Genomic DNA, 8,623 nt, shown 5'->3' on the forward strand with positions numbered 1-8,623 from the left:
GCTCCCTCCGCCCCCCCAACAAGCGCTCCCCCAAAGCAGCCTGCTCAGCTACACAGTGACTTAAATGGCAACACACCCTCTCAGCCAATACTGGGTGGCTACCCAAAGCGTGCATTTGGTACAACATTAAGATCATTCAATCCTGCCTGGTACTCCACACGACCATGGCTAGAGTATTCTGTGGTGCAAGACGCCTGCTTCTGTTTCCCCTGTCGGAAATATGGCAGCGCTGTTAATGTTTCCCCCCCTGAGGGATTGCCACCTTATTGTGGTCAGGGGGTTTGCGTGCCTCAGTGACCGTAAGAGCTATACCAGCAGGAGCTTAGTCTTCAGGTGGGACACCCAAGTTGGACAGGTCTGAAGGTAGAGGCCTGACAAAGTGCAATCTACTACTCCAGGTTGGGGTTGGACACATAGCTAAAGACCCATTTCAATGAAGAAAGCATCGTTACTATAAGCACAGAAAAAAAAGTGCTGGAGCATGATGTGTACACATGATGCCCCCTTCACATTTCTGACTGCCCCCTCATATAAGCGTGCCTAGAACCACCCCTGAAGCATGCCCTAATTATTGTTGTCAGGGTGAAAACTAGCAGACATTCGCGAGAACAGATGCTCTAAAATTCGACAGTCTCCCGGAAAAATTAGAAGGGTTGGCAAGTCTGACGCTGTCAAGCGGCATTCATATAAGTCTTGCGGGCCGCACTAACGTTAAATTTTCAAATTATGGTGCGGGCCGCGTGTCTGAGACCCCTGGTTTATATATAGCACAAAGCAAAAAAAAAACCTCTGTATGCAGTGTTATTTCATTTTAAATTTCAAATGAGTTTTGTGGTTCCCATCGTTTTCTTTATTTTGTGAAACAGGTAAAAATGGCTCTTTGAGTGGTAAAGGTTACCAACCCCTGTTTTAGACGATGCTACATATGGGAAAAAAAACCCACATAATGTTAATACAGCAGTCGAGGAAAATTTGCAAACTACATAAATAACATCCTGTAGCTTGATGTTGGTATTTTATTATCTTGATGGATTGCAAATAAACACCAATGAGTGGACTGATGAACATTATCACATCATTTATTCAGAAAGTATAAATAACGACAAATAAAGATAGAATACTATTAACCGCAACATGTAAGTGTAAAAAACCAACATTATGATTTGTACAATTTCAGAATGTCCTTGTTCTATTTTTAAACAAAGAAAACAATCTGCAGTTGTCTTTATTGTTAAGTTATTGTGCCGTGATTTAACCACTCAGGCCCACTTAGGAGTAGATATTTCTCCATGTGGCCCCCCACTCTAAAATGAGTTTGACACCCCTGATTTAGACAGTGATTTAAACGTGGTCTGTGTCGCCCTCTAGAGGTAGATTAGGGTAGCTACTGTGTAGCAAGAAATGTTAACAGGGCGAAAGTAGAGCTGGCGAATTATATCGTCAAGCAGAAACATTGTTGCAAGCAAACAAACAAACACTTGGTTAAGGCTACATCTAACACATCATAGGCATTTCCACATTAATAACCGTGCTATATTCGACGTGAACATACATTTTAGTCAGGAACACACACAATGCCATCCATCCATCCATCCATTTCCTACCGCTTATTCCCTTTGGTGTCGCGGGGGGCGCTGGTGCTCAGCTACAATCGGGCAGAACAACATTCACACTCACACACAATGCTGTTTGCACAATCACCCAAAAGCCCATTTTACGCAGAAACTAGAAACAGGAAATGACGTCTCAAATTAAGAGCACAGGATATTTAACATGTCAAAACTGCATCAGAATAAGATAAGACAAACACCTTCTGACAATGGATGTCCGCTAACTTTTTGCAACTCAAAGCTAAGAAAACGGAAATGCTGATTATCGGTCCTGCTAAACACCGACACCTATTCAATAATACCTTAACATTTGACAACCAAACAATTACACAAGGCGACTCGGTATAGAGACTGTAGAAGGGCCCTCCAAACAGCTCCAGAGGTGGTCCTGGGAAGACTGCAAACACTGGCCAGTATTTTGTAACAAAATGTTTTAAAACAAAATATATGTTAGATTAAGCAATTTCCTTTACTGTGTATTTTATAATACAACAAAAATATCAATGTTTTCAATGCGCACAAACAGTTAAAAAATGTCAAGGTATTTGTCAGGTAGAGACATTGATCATGTTGAAGTTGAAAAAATATTTAGATTTTAAAAGAACTCAAAAGAAAGGAGACAAAATAAGGGACATTTTGAACACAACACCGAAGTTTTAGACCCGGTCTGATAGCAGTGGTCGCTCTAACAGGTCTCCAAAATCCCCTATTCAAAAGAGGAACATCTCGAACACATGGGAATGTGAACTTGGCTTTTACACCGGTTGAGTAGAAGCTTTGCAAACACTTTGTCAGGGTGACAACTATAGTAGGAAAGAGAGTAAGGAAAGTTTCAGTTCCTCTCACCCCAATCATGTGAGACTTGCTTAATGTTTTTTTCAATTGAGACACAAGAAGACTGTGGGGTTCCAAATAAAAATGGATTCTCGTTTGCATTGCATTCCTCTCTTTGCTATCTCAGAGGTTATGACTGCTTAAGGCCACCATTTATATATCTGGCTTTTGATAAATATTCTATTATTTGTGCTGCGTTACATTACACGTGGCCATGGATTTTAAAGAACAGAACACGTCATAGCAACTTTTTTTAAAGGAGCAGACGAGTCCAAACGGTCAAAAAGTCCATGAGTGTTAATAAAGGAGGGAGCAGTATGTGGTGAAAAGGAAAGCGATGAGGGAGACGCTAGATTTGGTCCATCCATCAATGACAGGACTTTTTGTCCAAAGACATGCACCTGGGGATCGGTTGATTGGCAACACTAAATTGGCCCTAGTGTGTGAATGTGAGTGTGAATGTTGTCTATCTGTGTTGGCCCTGCGCTGAGGTGGCGACTTGTCCAGGGTGTACCCTGCCTCCCGCCCGGTTGTAGCTGAGATAGGCACCAGCTACAAGGGAATAAGCGGTAGAAAAATGGATGGAATAATGGGCGTGTAGCTCATCAATTAGCTAAACGCTAAAATAAAATATTAATACCTGAAGCTAGTTGCTCCTTGTGAGATTTTAACCTTTAGCTATTCGAGAGCTCAAACCTCTTCAGCCTTGTACCAGTGATTAGACGTCCCAGAACAATTAAAAGATTATTTATCAAATGGGATTTTCCTAAACAAAAAACATAAGTTAAAAAACACAAACACAAAGGATAGGAAAATACAACAAAATGTTTTTTTTCCCTAAAGATAAAAAAATGCTTGTAAGATGCAGCTAATCCCCTGTATTACCTTCAAAGCTCTCTAAAACATCTTCACAAACCTCCAACGTTGTATATACATGCTACACGTATATAGAGTAATGTTCTGCAGTGGGAATACATTGTGATGCATAAAGTACCAAGAAAAACAGACTGCCAACGCTGTGTTACAAATTACGTGGCACTCTTAACTGTGTTGGCCCTGTGATGAGATGGCGACTTGTCCAAGGTGTATTCCACCTTCCGCCCAAGTGCAGCTGTGATAGGCTCCAGCACCCCCGCGACCCTGAGAGGGGCATGCTGTAAAAAATGGATGGATTATACAGCATTCTCCATCGCGTTCTGCTTTTTTTTACAGCATCCTGCATATGCCAGCAATAGGCACTGTTTACCCACTATCATAAACAAACAAACTTACCTGAGATGCCATCATGAAGACGTAGGCTCCAGGCCGCAGTAATGCCTGACTGCCGACGCAAATTGCCAGCTCGCTAATAAGGGGAAACACTTTTGTGTCAATAAAGATTACTCTTTGTTTCAGAAAGCACACCAGGAAAAAGCCATTCAGATGCAGTCAGAGTGACAGATGTTTGTCCAGGTCTGACCATCTGGCTCTTCAAATGAAGAGGTATATTCTGAAGCAGGGGTGAGCACCAAAACCAAGCAAGGCAGCAGAGGGCAAAGGTTTTATTTTTTTTTTTAGGGAAGATTTTTGTGTCAGAAAATATGCTCTTTTCAATCAAAAAATTGCAATAACATGACATAACCTCTCAAGTAGTTATTTTGTATGCTGTGTTTTCTGTGGGGGGCTATGGGAGACTTAGCAGCAGGGGGCGCACTCATCTCCAGTGTGTCTTCTGACGATGCCACCATCCTCTCCGCAAGTGGGTCTTCTGTCGATGTCAACCTTGTCTCCGCCCGCTCGCCTTCCGCAGAAGCGCCCTTCTGGCACTCACTTGTCGCCCGCTCTACTCGTCCGTCAGCGGCAAAGGTGCCCGCGCTCCTCGTCCTTGTGAGCGCCGGAGGTGCTCGACTGTTGCCTGCGCTCGTCAGCGGCAGTAGCGTGCACCCCGCTCGTGACTACCTTACGGGTGTCCTGCATGCCAGCAGCAGCGTAGCCTGGGACTTATGCGTGTACCACCGCTGCTGCTCCCACAGCCGTCACGCACCGGCCTGCGGCAAAACTCTTCCCTGCTGGCTTCAGGGTCACGTGGCCTGCCGCAGTTCTGCGACCGCCACCAAAGTCCTCCCACTGACCTGCCTTGTTTTGGACATGCTTAATTTTTTCTTTCCTTTTCACGTCTGTAATACTTTTTGTTTGGGGGCATCCTGTCACGCCCTCATGACTATTTTGGACTTATGTTTACTTTTTCCCGTGTGGTATTCCAGTTCCTGTACTGTGCCCTGAATATGTTATTCCACTTCCTCTTTCCAAGCACAGGCGCCCACATCTGCATCATTTTGCCAATCACTCTCCTATTTAGTTTGGCGCTGTCCGTTCATTGTCATTCATTATGTCATTTGTTCTGCCTATTGTTATGCCTAATGTTCCCCAAAATAAGTTCCGTGACTAGTGCATTTATTTTAGCTCTGACCTTTTTTGTTCTGTTTTCTCACTCGCTCGTGAGTGTGTTTCTACCCTTTATTAAATCATATTATTTTACTCATCTTCTGCCTGTCGTCTTCTGCATCATGGGGATTACATCGCTAAAGCTGTCATCCATGCTTCCAAGCATCCTGACAGTTGCAAACAGGTTTTTGTATGCTCCAACTATGAAAATATTTGATTTATCAACAGACAGACTACTTGGGGGAAATTTACTTATTGCAGTCGGGTCTGGAACCATCTAACAGCAATGAACGAGGGACAACGGTGGTCTATGAAACCATCACTAATAAGTAATGTCAATGTTATAGTTGACAAGATGCCTTTAAAACATTGTGCCAAGTGGACTGATCAATCATTAACCAATTATTGATGAACCAAATAGTTGATTGCTTAATTAATTACTAAAGAATAATAATACAAAAAAAAGCCGTATGAAGAATATAGGAGGCTGGAAAAATGTGACAGTGTGCATGTCGAAAATCTCTTTTGAAAGGTATATTAGATCAAGAGATAATACAGAATAAAACCTGAATATGACTTTTAACCTTATACATATTGGGTCACTAGTCAAGATATTGCTCAATAATTACAACCTGTATAGGACGGACAACAGATATATCAACATAAATTGCTTCAAAATCCTATGTTATCCTAAAACTTTGTGGCTAATATACTTAAATGTACTGAGCATAAAGGAATGAATTCTGAAGTGATAAGTTGTGATGATGATGACTGCCATGGAGAGGAATAAGAATAACAGTGTCGAGGTACTAGAGTGAGCTGTCTGCACACCGACTACTCAGTCCATCTTCTCCTTGTGAACAAGTTTAGGAGTGTCCACAAAGTCAGGTCCATTAAACAAGATGATGGTGGCTGTGATTGCCATGCAAACTCCCCAGAACATCACATAAGCAAAGGTCTCGGTCAATGTGTCACCTGAAACATAACAAAAAAGTTACCATTAGGTTGCTGGGTTTGCATAAATGCATAATTTAAACAAAACAAACAGCACAGCCTTTTAAATCAGGTAAGTATTTAGAGGTTTTCCTCTTTACATATTTTGTTTTTTTCACTTTTTTTTTTTTCTTGTCACTTCCTGTTCAGACGGACTGAAATGAGCTCTTCAAAGAACTGGACTACTTTGACACTTTTCCCAAACATAGACAGATGCCATAGTTATCCATCTGTTTTGTGAAAACTGACTTTAACAAATAAAGCTCAACTTCAAAGGTGCTGACCAGCTACTGCCATGCTGACTTCTTTTGTTACCCGTTACACTTTACCCATATTGCTCCTGATTTTCCATAATGGAGGTGGAAATGGAAATATACAACTAGCTGCTAGCTAGTCGGAGAAAACAAATAAATATAATATTAGCCAAAGGGGATCGGCGTTTATGATATGTATTTAAAGGCATTAATCAGTAACGGCAATCAAGTAATTTTTGAAATAATGCATCCAATCCTGACTGGTTGCCAATCAATCCGCACATCAGTATTGTTTATGGACTTATCAATGTTTTAAGTGTTCCTTTTAGGGCTTAATCTCAAAAAGCACAGGATTTCAACAAAAATGGGGGGAAAATGCATTGACGTTTTATACAGACTTAGGTACCAATAGAGTGGAAAAACAAGTTGCCTCTATATTGAAGCTATTATCATATATAGCTGATGTATGACACCAAAATAATTACAAAGTTTGGGAGTAAATAGATATGATCAAAATAGTATTAATCTTACGGCGATTCCCTAACCATTTGGAGAGATAATTAGCTAGCCAGTCACATGATTGCGTGACGTAGAGGTAAGAATCACAGATCAATCAATCAAGCAATCAATGTGTACTTATATAGGCCTAAATCACTAGTGTCTCAAAGGGCTGCACAAACCACAACACAAACCACTACGACATCCTCGGTAGGCCCACATAGGGCAAGGAAAACTCACACCCAGTGGGACGTCGGGGACAATGGTGACTATGAGAACTTGGCGAGGACCACATATGTGGGAAACCCCCCCCCCCTGTAGGGGACCGAAAGAAATGGATGTTGAACAAGTCTAACATGAAACTGTGAAAGTTCAATCCATAGTGGATCCAACACAGCCGCGAGAGTCCAGTCCAAAGTGGATCCAACACAGCAGCGAGAGTCCCGTCCACAGCGGAGCCAGCAGGAAACCATCCCAAGCAGAGGCGGATCAGCAGCGCAGAGATGTCGCAGCCGACACACAGGCGAGCGGTCCATCCTGGGCCCAGACTCTGGACGAGTGGTCCATCCTAGGTACCGACTCTGGACAGCCAGTACTTCATCCATGGCCATCGGACCGGACCTCCTCCACAAGGGAGAGTAGAATAAAGGAGAAAAAGAAAAGAAACGGCAGATCAACTGGTCTAAAAAGGGAGTCTATTTAAAGGCTAGAGTATACAAATGAGTTTTAAGGTGAGACTTAAATGCTTCTAATGAGGTGGCATCTCAAACTGTTACCAGGAGGGCATTCCAGAGTACTGGAGCCCGAATGGAAAACGCTCTATAGCACGCAGACTTTTTTTGGGCTTTGGGAATCACTAATAAGCCGCAGTCCTTTGAACGCAGATTTCTTGCCGGGACATATGGTACAATACAATCGGCAAGATAAGCTGGAGCTAGACCGTGTAGTATTTTATAATTAAGTAGTAAAACCGTAAAGTCTTAAGTGCATCTTAAGTGCAAAGGAAGCCAGTGCAGTATAGGCGTAATGTGATCAAACGTTCTTGTTCTTGTCAAAAGTCTAGCAGCCGCATTTTGTACCAACTGTAATCTTTTAATGCTAGACATGGGGAGACCCGAAAATAATACGTTACAGTAATCGAGGCGAGACGTAACAAACGCATGGATAATGATCTCAGCGTCTTTAGTGGACAAAATGGAGCGAATCTTAGCGATATTACGGAGATGAAAGAAGGCCGTTTTAGTTACGCTTTTAATGTGTGGCTCAAAGGAGAGAGTTGGGTCGAAGATATTACCCAGATTCTTTACTGAGTCGCCTTGTTTAATTGTTTGGTTGTCAAATGTTAAAGTTGTATTATTAAATAGAGGTCGGTGTCCAGCAGGACCGATAATCAGCATTTCCGTTTTTTTGGCGTGGAGTTGCAAAAAGTTAGCGGACATCCATTGTTTAATTTCATTAAGACACGCTTCCAACTGACTACAGTCCGGCGTGTTGGTCAGCTTTAGGGGCATGTAGAGTTGGGTGTCATCAGTATAACAGTGAAAGCTAACACCGTATTTGCGTATGATGTCACCTAGCGGCAGCATGTATATGCTGAAGAGTGCAGGGCCAAGGACCGAACCCTGGGGAACTCCACACGTTACCTTAAAATAGTCCGAGGTCACATTGTTATGGGAGATGCACTGCATCCTGTCAGTAAGATAAGAGTTAAACCAAGACAGGGCTAAGTCTGACATACTAATTCGTGTTTTGATACGCTCTAATAAAATATTATGACCGACGGTATCGAAAGCAGCGCTAAGATTGAGGAGCAGCAACATAGATGACGCATCAGAATCCATAGTTAGCAATAGATCCTTAGTCATTTTTGCAAGGGCTGTTTCCGTAGAGTGATTTGCCCTGAAACCGGATTGAAAGGTTTCACATAGATTGTTGGACGCTAAGTGTTCATTTAGCTGCTCTGCAATCCGTTCCCCATCAACGACAATGCAAATCATGCAGACTTTGGGA

The sequence above is a fragment of the Nerophis ophidion genome, linkage group LG08 (assembly GCF_033978795.1).
Source record: "Nerophis ophidion isolate RoL-2023_Sa linkage group LG08, RoL_Noph_v1.0, whole genome shotgun sequence".
Lineage (NCBI taxonomy): Eukaryota > Metazoa > Chordata > Actinopteri > Syngnathiformes > Syngnathidae > Nerophis > Nerophis ophidion.